Source organism: Macrobrachium nipponense, chromosome 4 (assembly GCF_015104395.2).
Source record: "Macrobrachium nipponense isolate FS-2020 chromosome 4, ASM1510439v2, whole genome shotgun sequence".
In the NCBI taxonomy this organism is placed as follows: domain Eukaryota; kingdom Metazoa; phylum Arthropoda; class Malacostraca; order Decapoda; family Palaemonidae; genus Macrobrachium; species Macrobrachium nipponense.
This window is the reverse complement of record NC_061100.1, coordinates 118,887,786-118,904,047: the sequence shown is the minus strand read 5'-3', so window position 1 is coordinate 118,904,047 and position 16,262 is coordinate 118,887,786. Positions and strand designations below refer to the sequence as shown.

Genomic DNA, 16,262 nt, shown 5'->3' with positions numbered 1-16,262 from the left:
GGAAGGTAGCCATTGTAACGGCACCTCTGCAGAGGGGGATTTTGAGAGAGGAGAGATCTTATTTGGTGAAGTATCTGTGATAGTGGCTTCCACTCGCCTCTTATGCTATATCGACACCCCTTGAGGGTGAGCGAGCCAGAGGTAGTAACTCTGGCATTCCCTATGGCTTTTTTCTCTGGTATATTTAGCATTTATTTATAACTAGAAATGAGTGCTATAGGAACATTTCACTAGGCGACACAGGTCAAGCCCAGAAATAAGTTAAGACCACTAAGCTGATTAACAGCTTTCCAAGGGCTGGCCCAAAGGCTTAGATATTTTTTTTATTATGTGGCTAGGAACCAATTGGTTACCTAGCAATGGGACCTACAGCTTATATGGTGGGATCTGAACCACATTACACTGAGAAATGAATTTCTCATCACCAGAAATAAATTCCTCTGAGTCCACATTGGTTGAGCGGGGAATTAAACTTGCACTACTTAGATAAAAGGGATTTTGACGAAGGAAAAATCTATTTCTGGGTGATTGGCTCGTGTCGCCCTATGAAAGGATCCTTAATATCATTCTTTCTAGGTAAAATTAATCTAAAATTACCAGACAAAATTAAAAAAGAAAATGTCAGTAAAACTGACTCGCTCACTCTTAAAAAGAAGTGTCGGTATGGTAATAGGGGCGAGTGGGAACACTACCACGAGACATTCACCAATTAGACCTTCCAATCAGAATCCCCACAAGAGAGAGCTGATACCAACGGGCGATGCAGCCGCTACTACTACTACTAGAGGACGCCACGGACAGCAGCGCCCCTAGCGGTCATCCTTAATCTAAAAACATCTTGTCCTGCAGGGGGGGCAAACAATACAGGGTGGGTTTCATAGGGCGACACGAGCCAATCACCCAGAAATAGATTTTTCCTTCGTCAAAATCCCTTTTCTGGGCTCAGCTCGTGTCGGCCTATGAAAGAGTACCAGAGAAATGGACAAGATGGGAAAAAAGGGACAAATGAAAAGCAGTTGTAAAATGAGGGATATAATATAAGTAAATCAATTACAGCTTATAAACTAAGTACTTAAGTCTAACTTATTTTAAACAGTAACATAAAAGAAAGTTAGTAATGTAAAGTACTTAAAATTACAGTAAATACAGTAAGTATAATAAAGCAGTGTAATTATAACAAATTAGATTTACTTAGAAAATTATTTACATAATATACAAACACATTGTGTCCTACCCTAGCATAAAAATAAGGGTAGGTACACTGAAGTACAATATCAGTACAAGTGTGGATGTCCCTAGCAAAAAAATAAGGGACAATCCACTAGTATGATTCAGCGGCTAAGGCTAGGATATCCGAGTAGCATGGCGATAGGGTGAGGCATGTTTGGCTGAGGTAGGTAGAAAGGAGACCTGGATCTATACTACGACTACTATACAGTATCAGGAGAAACAATGTTTCCCGCTGCTACTGCTGAAAATTTTAAAGATTCCAAGGACTTTAGATAATGACGTTTAAAGACTGTCGGGGATTTCCATCCAGTGTACTTTTTAAGATCCTCAAAGTTCATATGTTGAAAGTAATTAATTGAGGTGGCTACTCCCCTGATGTCATGTGCTTTTGGGAATGAATCAGGATTGGCTTGTTTAATAAAGTAAAGGATTTGTTGTCTAATACCTTTTACTGACAGAGTACCACCTTTTTCTCTCATGAAGAGAGGACCTGAGGATCTTGAGGATGTACGAGATAGAAAGGCTCTTAAAGTTGATACTGGGCAGAGAGAAGGATCTTGGGGAAGTGGGATGACTTTCCAAGGAGCCCACCTTGCCAGAGGATCTTCATTTTTAGCTAAAAAGCTACGATCCGGAGCAAGCAGAACTTCTCCTGAGGGGAGGAATTCCACATGACCCGCATCTCTGGATAGAGCCGACAGTTCTGAAATTCTAGCTCCTGAAGCTAGGCTTAATAAGAATAATGTCTTCCTAAGAAGCATTAAGAATGTACAAGACGAGTTGTCAGTATCTGAAGCTAGTTTGAGGACATCATTTAAGAACCATGAAACTGCAGTAGGCCTTTGAGAAGGTCTAAGTCTAGCACAGGCTTTAGGAATAGACGTGAAATAAGATTCAGTCAAATCTATCTGAAAACCTAACTGAAAGATCTTCTTCAAAGCCGATTTATGAGTAGTAATAGTGCTAGCTGCTAAACCTTTTTCAAACAAGGACCTGAAAAAGGATATAGCTAGATTAACTGTCATGGTTGTAGTGTTTGATTCTTTCAGGAAAGATGCTAATTTTTTAACAGCTGAGTCATATTGTCTAATGGTTGACTCTCTCTTATCTGATTCTAGGAAGAGAATATTTTGTGGATCAATATTAGCATCTTTATTAGCCGCAAACTTCATGAAGTCCATAAAGTTAGGGTCTGAAGAATTCCTGAGGAAGCGAACACAGTCCTCATTTGTACTGATTGTGACAGCTTGGGATTGGGAATCCGTTGAGGTCGGAGACCCAATTCCAGAAGAAGAGGATACCAGTTGCTCTTGGGCCAATCCGGTGCTATCAGAGCTACTATTCCTTTGAAGGTCCTCAGCTTGCTTAAGACTTTCAAGAGAAGATTCACTGGAGGAAAAACATAAATTTTTCTCCACTGATCCCAATCTAACGACAGGGCGTCCGTGGCATAAGCCAGAGGGTCCAGGTTGGGGGCCACATAGCAAGGGAGCTTGTGGTTCGCTTGTGAGGCGAAGAGATCTACTTGGAGACCTGGGACTCTCCGGCTTATCCACTGGAATGACCCGTCGTCTAGGGACCATTCTGATTCCAGAGGCACTGACCGGGACAAAGCGTCTGCTATCACATTTCTTACCCCCGCCAGGTGAGTGGCGGACAGATGCCATTTGTGTTTGTTTGCTAGGGCAAAAATGGCTATCATGACATGGTTCACATGCTTGGATTTGGACCCTCCCCTGTTGATGCAATGAATTATCACTGCACTGTCCAAAACTAGCCTTAGATGAGACTTTTTCGGGGAAGCAGTCTCTTCAAGGTAAGAAATACTGCCATTGCTTCCAGCACGTTTATGTGGAGCTGGCGAAATTGAACTGACCAAGTCCCCTGAACCTGTTTGAACTGAGAATATCCCCCCCACCCGGACAGGGAGGCATCCGTGTGAATGGTTAACACTGGAAGGGGAAATTGAAGGGGTACCTGCTTGGCTAAGTTCTTTACCTTCGACCATGGACGGAGTTGATTGCGAAGGATCTGTGGAATTACTGACAACTTGTCTCGAGATTTGGTGTTTGCTCTCGATCGCCAAACTCGATTTATATCTTTTAGCCTTGCTTTCAGGAGGATATCTGTTACCGAAGCAAACTGAAGGGACCCTAGGATTCTTTCCTGGTTTCTCCTTGATGTTTGCTTGCATCTGAGAAATTGCCTGACAGATTTTGCTATTTCCTTCCGTTTGGCCACTGGAATTGACAGATTGTGGGAAGACAAATCCCATTGGATTCCCAGCCACTGAAAACGAGACTCCGGGGTAAGTCTGGATTTCGTTTTGTTTATCTGGAACCCCAGATGTTCCAGAAAGTGAACTACCTTTTTGGTGGCATTGAGACATTCCTCGACGGTTGGTGCCCAGATCAACCAATCGTCGAGGTAAGCTGCTACCATGATTCCCTGAGTTCTCAATTGTTGTACAACCACTTCTGCTATTTTCGTGAATACCCTGGGGGCTACATTCAGACCGAAGGGCATCACTTTGAATGAGAATGTCTGATTTCCTAGCCTGAACCCTAGGAATGGGCGGAAGTGTCTGGCTATAGGGATATGATAGTATGCGTCTGTAAGATCGATGGAGCATGTGACGGCTCCACGCGGAAGTAAGGTCCTTACTTGCGAGAGGGTAAGCATCTTGAACTTGTCGCAACGAATGAAAGAGTTTAGCTTTGACAAGTCTAAGATTACCCTTCTTTTTGTTGAGCCTTTCTTTGGCACGCTGAATAAGCGACCTTGAAATTTTAGATGCTTGACTCTCGCAATAGCTCCTTTCTGAAGGAGTTCCTCCGCGTAATCTGTCAATTCCTTTGATGGTATTTGGTGGAATGATTTGATTGGAGGAGGATCTTTGATCCACTCCAACCCAATCCTTTGGACACTATGCTCTGTGCCCAATTGCTGAACCCCCACCTGTGACGGAAGAGGAACAGCCTCCCTCCTACCTGGGGAGCCTCATTGTTGATGGGCGGGTTGACCACCACGCCCTCCTCTGAACTGCCTGCTCCTTGTCGCCCGGTCCTGCGCCACGCTGGCGGAAAGTAGCCTCTCGCCCTACCTCTCGGCTGCTTGTTAAAGGGAGTGTAGCCCTGACCTTCATACGTAGGGTTGAAGGCAGGCGAGAGTGCATAGGAGGTCGACGGTTGTGTTTGAGGAGACAGCAGGAGGATGGGCTGGTTCTGTTTCGAACTACCAGGTTGTCCCTGTTGGGTAACCGGGACGGCCTGAACAAATTGCTGCTGTTGCTGGTGTTTCTGGTAAGGCTGGAACCTTTTACCAGACTTCTTTGGTTTCTTACCAGCAGTGGGGGCGGATTCTTGCTTCCTCTTAGATGAAATTCCCCACCATAGCTCTAAGGCTCTGGTTAAGCCTAGCAGCCTCGTGGTGCACTTCATTTACAGCGGATTCTGGGAAGAGATCCGCTCCCCACATGCTAGAAGCCAGGAGTCTATTAGGCTCGTGCCTAATAGTGCACTCCTGCAGAACGTGCTTTCGGCAATTCCTCCTAGCTTGGAAGAAGTCGAAAGCATCTGTCTGAACCGTCTGAAGCTGGGATTTGGCCAAGATCTTAAACAGCGGTTCTGTAGCATAAGAAAGAGCAGCCATTTCGGTTATTATTAGAGAATTGAGGGACCTGCCAAACCTAGTTCGCGCGTCAAACTCCGCCTGAATCAAGGAATCAGGCAGTCTTGGAAGCTTCTCGCCGAACTGGTCCATGGCGCAGTCCGGTTTGAGCTTGCCAAGCGTGAATGTGGCTGGCAAGTTCTCCCACAATTCTCCAAAAGCTGGGAAGAGCGGAGAAGTAGACTCCGCCTCCCTTAGCTGTGGCATGGGCTCATCCTTGAGGACTGCCTGAAGAGTCCTCTCTACTATTTTCGTGGCGAACGGAAGAGAAGCCTCTTCTTCCGTCGCAAAAATAGTGAAAGGACTCTTATAGGCTTGGAGCTTAGTGTTTGTGCACTCCCAGTCCTCAAGGCAGTGAACCCATTCCCGTTGGGCATGATCCCTACTGTAGAGAACATCTTCCCTAGAGATCTTGTCTTCCCTAGTAAGAGCCGCTACAGTCAGCCTAGCATAGCCGATGAAAGGCTGCGCCAGACCCGGAGGATAAAACTCGAAGTCCTCAATCCTTCGAGTTCCACACTCCGGGATAGAGATCATCCCATCCTTAAATGGAGCGTAGGCGGCTACTCTCCAAGGGTTCTCCATAGAGAAAGCTGGCAGAGAGTCGTATGGCGGGAGCTGGAAAATACCAGCACTTGGCACTGGGGAGACTGGAAGAGGGACCTGAGAGAGCCCGCCACTCGGTCCTCATTCTCTCTAACCCTGTTAGAGAGATCCTGGATGGATTGGCCTGATTGAGACAGAGTGCTTGACAGTTGTGCAAACATCTGCTCAAATTTAGTCCCCAGGGCGGAGACTTGTGAACCAACCATCTCACCCAACTGTTGCATCACCAACTGCTGAGAAAGCAAGTGGGATCAAAGGTGCTGGGTCCCGCTCCTCCCACCGGCGTTGCCGGAGTGGGATGCGGTGGAGGCAGGAGAAGGGTACTGGCTCGGCGGGAGCGCGAGCCTTCTCCTTAGAAGCCTTGCTTCTAGAGCTCTTCGAGTAAGAAGAGCTCGGCTTGGCCTTCACCGCGTCAGCGTAAGAAGTCGAAGACTTCCTAGCCGAAGAAGACGAAGACGACTTCTTAGAAGTCGTCTTAGATAGAGTCTTCGGTTCTCTCTGTCCCTTCACCTTAGGAGGTACAGAGAGAGCGGGAGCACGGGTAGGGATCTCAGATCCCACAAAGCCTTGGAAAGAGGCGCTCGAAGAAGGGACAGGAGAAGATCCAGGAACACCCAAGGAAAGACCTTGGGCGCCCGACACACCTACCTCAACCAACAAATCCTCTACTCCAACCGCCATCGGCTCGATGTTTAGGTCCAGGGCAGCGACGTCCGGGACCGACTCCTGAGAAGCTACGACCCCGAAAGATTGCTGGAGATCTTGCTGGATGGAGGCTATGAGAGGGGCTGCGGACAAGGGGTCACGTACCCTGTAGACTTGCCCGCCGGGAAGATCTGGACGGCCAGCTTCTTGTCGAGGATGTACGGCTGGCCTTTGGCGGCGTTCTTCCCGAAGCCGCCCACCCACGCTTTCAGGGTAGCAAGGGCGACCTCCCTCACACTAGTAGCCTGGAAGAAAGGCCGAGATGAGCTTCCAATGGCGGAATGGGGTTAACAAACTTATGTCTAAGAGTTGTTAGTAAGTGATAAAGAAGCCTATAATCGACTTACCCCCTCCACCAGCTGACTGACTAGGTCGTAGCAGATGGCGCAGGCTTCCGGGTGCCAGACGATCATATCATTGAAAGACGTGGCACAAGGAGCGTTAGACCTGCACTCATCGTGGCCGCAGGGACCTGACAGTTGGTAGCCTGTAAGTGGAAAAATACATGAGTATCAGGAGAACACTTACAGTCTAACAGTTGCTCCGCTGGTGCCGGAGCGAGAAAGTTAGATTAAACCAGAGCCCCGCCATAAAACGTGTGGTAACAAGGTTGGTTGGTTGTCCTAGGCTATGCTCCGCTGACGGCGGGGACAAAAGATAGAATCCAACCAGGAGTAGTGGTAAAAGGAAACCACGACGAAAAATGGCGGGGATGGTAAGCATATGAATAATAAAATTAAACAAATCATCGTAAAATTAGGGTATATCCTTAAAATAACAATAATATCAAACCTTCCTCCACCCGTCTACTAGAAGAGTGCCCGGGTAAGAAGCAAGCTCCCTTCCGGTAGCGGGGGAGAGATATAAGGATATAGTAGGCAAGCAACCGACCACTAGTAGTGACCACCCCGCCCGCTGGCGGAGCCAGCAATCTATAACCAAAGGTGCCCCGGCTGCGACGGAAGGCTCCGTTCGTTATAGAAAGGGAAGGTGGCTGAGCAACTGGGGAAGGGGGGGAGGGTCTCGGCGTAACACGGCGGGAGAGAGAGAGGGGGGGGTTGGCCTACTCCTCCCCGTCTCAACAACTACCCGCTCGGAGACACGGTACCCAATGAGTGGTCGCCCTATACCCCCTGCTGGGAGGAACCCCTGGCCACCTCAGAGAGGAAGGGAGGAGGGCAACTGAGGTTGTCATAACAACCAAGGGGTCCCCCAGCACCTCCCTATACCTGGTAGGGAGGGAAGGGGAAGGGTAAGGTGCGAAGGAACACGTGACCGCAAGTGGCCTAAGCCGCGAGCAACACAACCGTGGGAGGGCCACGTGAACCAGGCTGTACCAATACATGGAACATGCACCTAGGCTAGCCTAACACCCTAAATAGAATAAAATTACATCGTAAAGATAGAAAAGACACTTTTAGTAGAAGAAAAAGAAAAAAGCCCAGGAGGAGGCAACTGTTCCGAGGAACAGAAGCCTACTCGGAGCCAGCGAAAGCCGATGAAGAGCAAGAGCCGGGATGCTGGGCTGGAATAATAATAATAGCCCTAAATACCAAACTAAGAGAAATGGTAAGGGGGCTAATCTAGCTAAAACTCGATGTAAAAACGATGAACGTAAAGGGTAAGCCCATAAGTATAAGAAGTCCCAGTATGGAAGACCGGGAATTCTTAACAAGGCAGCATGGCGCCGCCACGAGACAACCGGGAAACCGTATATGACCTATTAGAAGGAAAATACTGGTTCCCGGAAGACAAAATTATAGTAAAACATTACTTATGAGGCACTTAACTTAGCCGTAGCAATTGCAGAACGTTCCATCTCGAAGAAGATAATAAATCCCGTAAAAGGCACAGCACAGAGAAAAATGCGTCTGTACGCTAGCGCTAAATATTAAGGATGACCGCTAGGGGCGCTGCTGTCCGTGGCGTCCTCTAGTAGTAGTAGTAGCGGCTGCATCGCCCGTTGGTATCAGCTCTCTCTTGTGGGGATTCTGATTGGAAGGTCTAATTGGTGAATGTCTCGTGGTAGTGTTCCCACTCGCCCCTATTACCATACCGACACTTCTTTTTAAGAGTGAGCGAGTCAGTTTTACTGACATTTTCTTAATTTTGTTTTTCTCTGGTAATTTTAGATTAATTTTACCTAGAAAGAATGATATTAAGGATCCTTTCATAGGCCGACACGAGCTGAGCCCAGAAAAAGGGTGTGCAATGTAAAGTAGAAAATGGAAATGTTACTGCATAATGCAACCTGGTACTGTGTAGCCGTTTCATCAATTTTTAGTGATTACTCTGATCTGTCTCAATACTGGCAGTCCCTCCTTACCAGCAGCATAGATTAATGACATTTTGGTGTTATGGTTCTTGGCTAGTGACGTCGTTAACTAGATTTTCAGCGCCAGCAAGCGATTTTTTGTACCAGTAAGTGGTCTATCAACATCGGTAAGTAGTTTATTGGCATCGTTAAGTGGTTTATCGGAACTTGAGGCATCACAGTGTCATTTATTACTGTAATTATTGTGATCTTATCTTTTAATACACTATTATATCATCTGTGGATTGTATAAATTATTTGACTGCTAAGTATGTTTGTGGAAAGTAGGCTACATAAACTACAGTACAATGTTAGGCTCTTTGGGGTTTTGGGGGAGTCTAGCATATAACTAGCATAAGCATATGACAATTACTTATCCAAACAATTCGATATCTGTTGTGCTATAAGTCATGGATAGAATGTAGCAAAGTGGTTTTATTGATTAATTCTGTCTCTTGGTAACTAATTATAATAATAATTCAATATCTGGTTTCCTACCTTTCACCTGACATAATAGCTTTGGTTAATATAATACGCTGTAATCTGCATGAACACATGATTCTCATAATTTCATAATCTTAATTATCTTCCATGAACTTAAGTAACCATATTTCTACTCTGAAACCTCTTTAGAGCAAAAATTTGAACAGATATTCATCTTTATAAAAAAAAATATTTTTATAATAATATTATGTTTTATTCCTACGCACGGCAGACTAACTTTCAAATTTTTCGGTGGCGCCGCCATCGTTAGTGTAGGTAACTACCAGTTACCACCCACTTCCAGTAAAAAGGTATGATGTCGTCACACCTCTTCAAATGGATTTCGGCCGTCAGCTCCACCTGTGGGGAGGAGGGAGGGTTCAAATAAAAAAATTGCTTGGTAAGTATGAATAAAATGATATTGTTATGTTACAATAAAGTTTCATACATACTTACCTGGCAGATATATACATAGCTAAGACTCCGTCGTCCCCGACAGAAATTCAAATTTCGCGCCACTCGCTACAGGTAGGTCAGGTGATCTACCGGCCTGCCCTGGGTGGCAGGACTAGGAACCATCCCCGTTTTCTATCATATTTTCTCTCTTCCACCTGTCTCCTGCGGGGAGGCTGGGTGGGCCTTTAATTGTATATATCTGCCAGGTAAGTATGTATGAAACTTTATTGTAACATAACAATATCATTTTCATACAATCAACTTACCTGTCAGATATATACATACTGATTGGCACCCTTCGGTGGAGGGTAAGAGACAGCTACTATATGGAATAGACAGGTAAACAACATATGTTGTAGGTATAAATAAAACCTTGGTTCCTACCTGATAGGTGGTAGACTTGGTGGGTGTTTGCCCAGTAGTCTGCATCACCTCAAGAAACTTTAGCGAGATATATGATCTATGGCCAAGAGTTCTTGTGGGTCTGCCGATGGGGTCTTACCCACTTACTCAGCAGAGCCTAAAAGGACTTTGTCAATGGGTGCTGATCCACTTATATGACAATACACCTTATGAAGGAGCACACAACCAATCCCGACCACCTGATCCTAACCATGTGTTAGAACTAAGGATTGTTACGAGTTATCCCCGAACTCGTCACAACAACCGTAACTCAAAAACCACTACGCACACATACATAATTTTTCAAAAAAAAATTATACTCAACTAATTGGATATGACGAGAATTCTCTTATGAACAACATAGACGGCCGCCCGTGCGAGCCTGAATCCTCCATTGTTCGAAGAGATTCTCGACCATATCCAAACAGAAGAACAGTATATACATTTTAAGGATTGGTGTCGGCTCCTGTACCCAGAATCGTATCTGCCGATACGATAGGACCTAGAGAAAAGCACTTCTCATACGTCACACGCACGTCTTTCAAGTAATGAGATGCAAATACTGAGTTGCATCTCCAATATGTCGTATCTAAAATGTTTTTAAGCGACATATTCTTATAAAACGAGAGAGACGTCGCAACCGCTCTTACTTCATGAGCTTTTACCCTCAGTAGTTGTAATTGTTCGTCAGGACAGACCTTATGAGCGTCCGTAATGACGTTTCTTACAAAGAACGCTAGAGCATTCTTGGACATCAGTCTTGTGGGGTCTTTTACCGCGCACCAAAGACCTTGTCTAGAGCCTCCAACTGACGCTTCCTCTGAAGATAGAACTTCAGAGCTCTAACAGGGCATAGAGACCTCTCTGCTCTCTGCTCGAGACTAGACATTCCTTTGACTTCGAATGTCCTAGGCCAGGGATTCGTGGGGTTCTCGTTTTTCGCTAAAAACATGGTCTTAAACGAGCAAATAGCCGAGTCTCCCTTGAATCCTACTCTATCCTGCAGAGCTTGTAACTCACTAATTCTTTTTGCCGTCGCTAACGATAAAAGAAATAGGCATTTTCTCGTTATGTCTCTAAATGATGCCAGATGCGGAGGCTCGAATCTATCCGAAGACAGATATTTGAGGACTACGTCCAAGTTCCAGTTCGGAGGTACTGGTTCCTTAGACTTTGAAGTCTCAAAAGATCTTACGAGATCGTGGAGATCTTTGTTATTTGCCAGATCTAAACCTCTGTTCCTGAATACAGCCGAGAGCATACTTCTGTATCCCTTTATTGTGGATACGGCTAGATGAGACTTTACTCTCAGGAATAGCAAGAAATCAGCAATTTCCGCTATAGAGGTAGAGGAGGAGGACAACTTCTTGGCTCTACACCACCTTCTAAAGACCTCCCACTTCGACTGGTATACTTTCGTAGTGGAGGTTCTGCGAGCTCTCGCGATCGCGCTTGCCACTTCGCGAGAAAAGCCTCTCGCTCTGACAAGTCTTTCGATAGTCGAAAGGCAGTCAGAGCGAGAGCGGGGAGGTTTTGATGGTACCTCCTGAAGTGTGGTTGTTTGAGAAGATCCGTCCTTCCTGGTAGGGATCTTGGAAAGTCTACGATCCACTCTACCACCTCCGTGAACCATTCCTGGGCCGGCCAAAAGGGGGCTATTAATGTCATCCTCGTCTCTTTTGACGCCACAAACTTTTTCACTACTAACCCCAGGATTTTGAATGGGGGAAAAGCGTAAACGTCCACTCGAGACCAGTTTAGCAGGAAGGCGTCTACCATAATCGCTCTTGGGTCTTCCACGACCGAGCAAAACACTGGTAGCCTTTTTGAAATGTATGTTGCGAAGAGATCCACATGAGGAGTTCCCCACAGAGACCAGAGATCGAGACATACTTCCTCGTGCAGAGTCCATTCTGTATGAAGGACCTGGTTCCTCCTGCTGAGCCTGTCCGCCCTCACATTCCTTGCTCCCTGTACGAACCTTGTCAGCAGGGAGATGTTCCTGTGAGACGTCCAAACTAATAGATCTCTCGTGAGTTCGTAAAGGAACGAGGAGTGTGTCCCTCCCTGTTTCCGAATGTAGGCAAGTGCGGTGGTGTTGTCCACGTTTACTTGCACTACTTTGTCTCTCACCAGAGGTTCTAGGCTCTTCAATGCCAGGTGTACGGCGAAGAGCTCTTTGCAGTTTATGTGCCAGGACACCTGTGCTGGTTCCCAGGTGCCTGACACTTCCTCTGAGCCTAATGTCGCTCCCCAACCCGTCTCCGACGCGTCGGAGAACAACACTAGGTCTGGGTTCTGTGTTCTTAGAGAGATCCCTTTGTTCTCTTCCAGAGGTAGCAACCACCACTGTAGGTGTGCCTTTATCTCCACTGGAATGGGAAAAACGTCCGACAGTTGTCCGGTTTTCCAGCTCCAAGACTTCTTGAGGAAGAATTGAAGTGGACGGATATGAAGTCTTCCCAGTGTGAAGAACTGTTCCAGCGAGGAAAGCGTCCCCAGAAGGCTCAACCATTCCCTCGCTGACGTTTGATGTTTCTCTAAGAAGAGAGAGATTATCCTCAAACCTTTTGCGGTTCTCTCTTGCGAAGGAAAAACTCGAAAACCCCGAGAATCCATCCGAATCCCCAGATAGACTAGGTCTTGTCTGGGGGTCAGCTGAGACTTCTCGAGGTTCACCAGCAATCCCAACGCCTTGGTCAAATCGAGAGTTAACTTTAGGTCCTCCAAACACTGTCTCTCCGATCTGGCCCTGATGAGCCAGTCGTCTAGGTACATAGAGACATTCACTCCTTTGAGATGAAGAAATCTCGCCACATTCCTCATCAGGCTTGTGAAGACCTGAGGAGCTGTGGACAGGCCGAAACACAAGGCTCTGAACTGAAAGATCCTTCCCCCCGTCATGAAACGGAGGTACTTCTTCGATGAAGGGTGGATCGGGACGTGAAAGTAGGCGTCCTGGAGATCTAGAGACACCATCCAATCTCCTTGTCGTAATGACGCTAGGACTGAAGCAGAAGTCTCCATGGAGAACTTCTCCTTCTGAACAAATTTGTTCAGAGAGCTGACGTCTAGTACTGGTCTCCAGCCTCCCGAGGCTTTCGCCACTAGAAAAAGGCGATTGTAAAACCCCGGGGAGTTTTGATCCAGTACTAGTTCTATTGCACTCTTGTCCCACATTTGTTCCACCATCGATCGAAGAGTATCCCTCAGCACAGGGTCCTTGTACTTGGCTGATAGTTCCCTGGTATTGACGTTAGGGGCGGAGTATTCAGGAAAGGGATACGATATCCCTTCCTTATGATATTTATGAGACGCGTCTGCGTCTATCAGTGTCCAGGCCTCCACGAATCCCAGGAGCCTGGCACCTACTGGTGTTTGGAGGAGAAATGTTTCATTTTCCCTTTTTAAAGGGACGAAAGGCGGACTACCTCTCTTCTCTGGAGCCTTCCTTCTTGCGGGAGGTCTGGAGATCGGACCACCTCGAAAGGGCTGCATAGAAGTGCTAGGTTCTTTCTTGGCCGAAACTAAAGCAGGTTTCTTCTTCCTAGCTGACTGCGTCAGAAGATCCTGCGTCGCCTTCTCAGTTAAAGAGTGAGCCACGTCCTTCACTAACTGAGAAGGGAACAAATAGTCAGATAGAGGTGCATACAGTAGAGCTGCCCTCTGTGCATGCGATACTGCCTTTGTTAAGAAGGCGCCATACACCGTCCTTTTCTTTAAAAGACCTGTTCCAAATAATGAAGCGACTTCAACAGATCCATCCTGTACCGCTTTGTCGATGCAAGACAAAATGCATAAACAGGGCTTCAGGTTCGATTCCCTGTGAATCGTGAGCTTTCTTGGACATCACCCCCAAGGGACCAATCTAAGAAGTTGAAGACTTCCAATACATGGAAAAGTCCCTTGAGGAGATGATCCAGTTCTGAAATACTCCATGTAATCCGAGCAGAATTAAGACTAGGACGCCTTGAAGCGTCAACTAACGTCGAAAAGTCTGCCTCTGTTGTAGAAGGGAGAGCGATACCCATATCCTCCCCCGTCTTGTACCATATGCCTCTTTTCCCAGCTAACCTTGCTGGAGGCATGCAAAATACTGTCCTGACTAAGTCTTTCTTCGACTTCATCCAGGAATCTAAGGCGTTTAAAGCCCGCTTCATCGAGATGGTGGGCTTCATCTTCAGAAAAGACGAAGGCTTCTTCGCCTTCGCACTCGAAAAGAGCGAGCGCGGAGAAGGAGGAGCAGCCGGAGTCAACTCGTCTCCGTATTCCTCCAAAAGCAGGGTAGTCAACACCTTATAGTTCGACAAGCCCTCTCTTCCATGATCGTCATCATCCGAGTTTTGCTCCAACTCGTGATAATCCTGAGTTTCTGTTCTCCTTTCAGAACTTTCCTCTTCTGGAGGAGACAAACTCCTGATCGGAGAGGGGCTAAGGGAATGAAAGTCTTTCCTTTTTCCCGTTTTGATCGACTTGGAAGGCGTCACAACCTGCTGCTTTCTCTCCGGCGCTTTAGAAGACGTCTTGTATGACGCTTCCCGCTCTCGAGCGTCATATATGACGTCTCTTGTTTGACGTCTTGATGACGCTTCGCGTCTGGAAGACGCTTCGCTCTCTAAGGGCTTCCTACTCGGCGTCACAATCTTGGACGGAGCGTCACGTCTAAGATCCGCTAGAAATGACGCTTCACTTCTCAAAGACGTCTTTCGATTCTCTTGTCTTACAACCCTCTCGTCAGCCCCCGTTCTTCGAGCAGGAGCGAGAGGACGAGACTTCTTAATTGGAAGCGTCACGTCCTTCCGACGGGGCGCTAACACTCCCACAAGAGATGACAGTTGTTCCTGAACCGCCATAATTATCTTTCTTGACGCTTCTCCTACATCTAGTGCCATGGACGCCTCTCGTCATCACTCGGGGAAGAAGCATGATGGGTACTTCTCATAAGCGTCAGGCATGACGCTGAACGCCACCTTCGCCCTTCTTAATAGCAAGACTGGGGGCGTCATCCGAGGGAAGCGGCTCTGGGCTGGAATCAATGTCTTGCTTCATATGACGCTTCAGCGGTCTCGATAAGTCCGACTCCTTCCACCCCCGTTTAGGTGAGGAGAGGGAGAGGACGAGAAACACTCGCGAAGGACGCTTTTTCTATAGCGCCCTTGAGCTGGCTGCCATGAAGCAGAGCTAGCTGAAGGGACGTCTGACCGTTGGGGATTCCCCACGAACCTCTTTAAGGCTTTCGAATTCCTTCTCTCTGGGCATGTGAGCTTGGAAGAGGTCTAGGCCTGGGAGCGCCGCAGGGACGATCAAACGCCCCCTCCACAACACTGATGGGACTCACTTCACTAAAATGTTCACTATCACTGCCTTACCTTTCGAGTCCGCCATCTTGGACTTCATGTCTCGAATAGTCGCTTTCAGATTGGCGAGTTCCCGATGCCGAATCCGAAAAGACACTCCGCTGAGAATGAGATTTATAGGGTGGGAGAATCTACAGTAGTAGGGTTAGAATTATCCGTGAAAGGCTCAATAGGCCTTGAATCCACACCTTTCAGTCGTCTAACTCTATCCCTCTCTAACTTCTTCAAATAAGAAGTCAAAGTCTCCATTCTTCTGCATTCAAACCCTCGCATTCCTTACAAGTGTTAATAGCAGGAACACTGAACCCCCCTACATTTACGGCATACAGTGTGAGGATCAACCGAAGCTTTCGGTATCCTCACCCTGCAGCCTACATTCACACACATTCTCACACTCACATTAGAATCAGACATACTGAGAAAAATCCAAAAGAGTTATTCCAAAAACAGTCCACAGTAGCGAATGCCAAAACACGATCCAAATACGTCACCAAAAAGCCGAAAAACGTTGATCAAATGTTGAAAAATGAATCTAAGTCAGGAGGTAATAACAACAATGTTGATACCACCGGCGACAGAGAAAATATGATAGAAAACGGGGATGGTTCCTAGTCCTGCCACCCAGGGCAGGCCGGTAGATCACCTGACCTACCTGTAGCGAGTGGCGCGAAATTTGAATTTCTGTCGGGGACGACGGAGTCTTAGCTATGTATATATCTGACAGGTAAGTTGATTGTATGAAAACATAATTTTATTAGAAAAATATCATTTCTGGGCTCAGTTCGTGTCGCCCAGCGAAATAATCCTTTAATTCATTATTGCTAGGTAAATGATCTAACAAATACCAGAGAATAAACAAAATAAAGAAAAGGTCAGTATAACTGACTCGCTCACCCACAAGGAGGGCGTCGGTATGAACACTAGGGCGAGTGAGACCACTACCACGAACTTGTCAATTAGAAATTTCCTACAACAAAATCCCACAGGAAGAGAGCCGACCCACAGAACGGGGCAGCAACTACTACTACTACAACCCACGC

The 16,262-nt window shown here is 46.7% G+C and overlaps 1 protein-coding gene across 3 annotated transcripts in view; it reads right to left on the bottom strand.

Annotated features, from left to right (window-relative positions):
• Window positions 1-16,262, bottom strand: part of LOC135211097 (apoptosis-resistant E3 ubiquitin protein ligase 1-like) — a 572,118-nt gene that overhangs the window by 467,822 nt on the left and 88,034 nt on the right. The window contains exon 1 of one of the 3 annotated variants that reach the window (XM_064244180.1): window positions 9,246-9,349. The exons of the other annotated variants lie outside the window; for them this stretch is intronic. The gene's annotated coding sequence lies outside the window, so the exon portion shown is untranslated. Of the gene's footprint in view, window positions 1-9,245; window positions 9,350-16,262 lie in introns of those variants that run through there. 3 annotated transcript variants of the gene reach the window in all.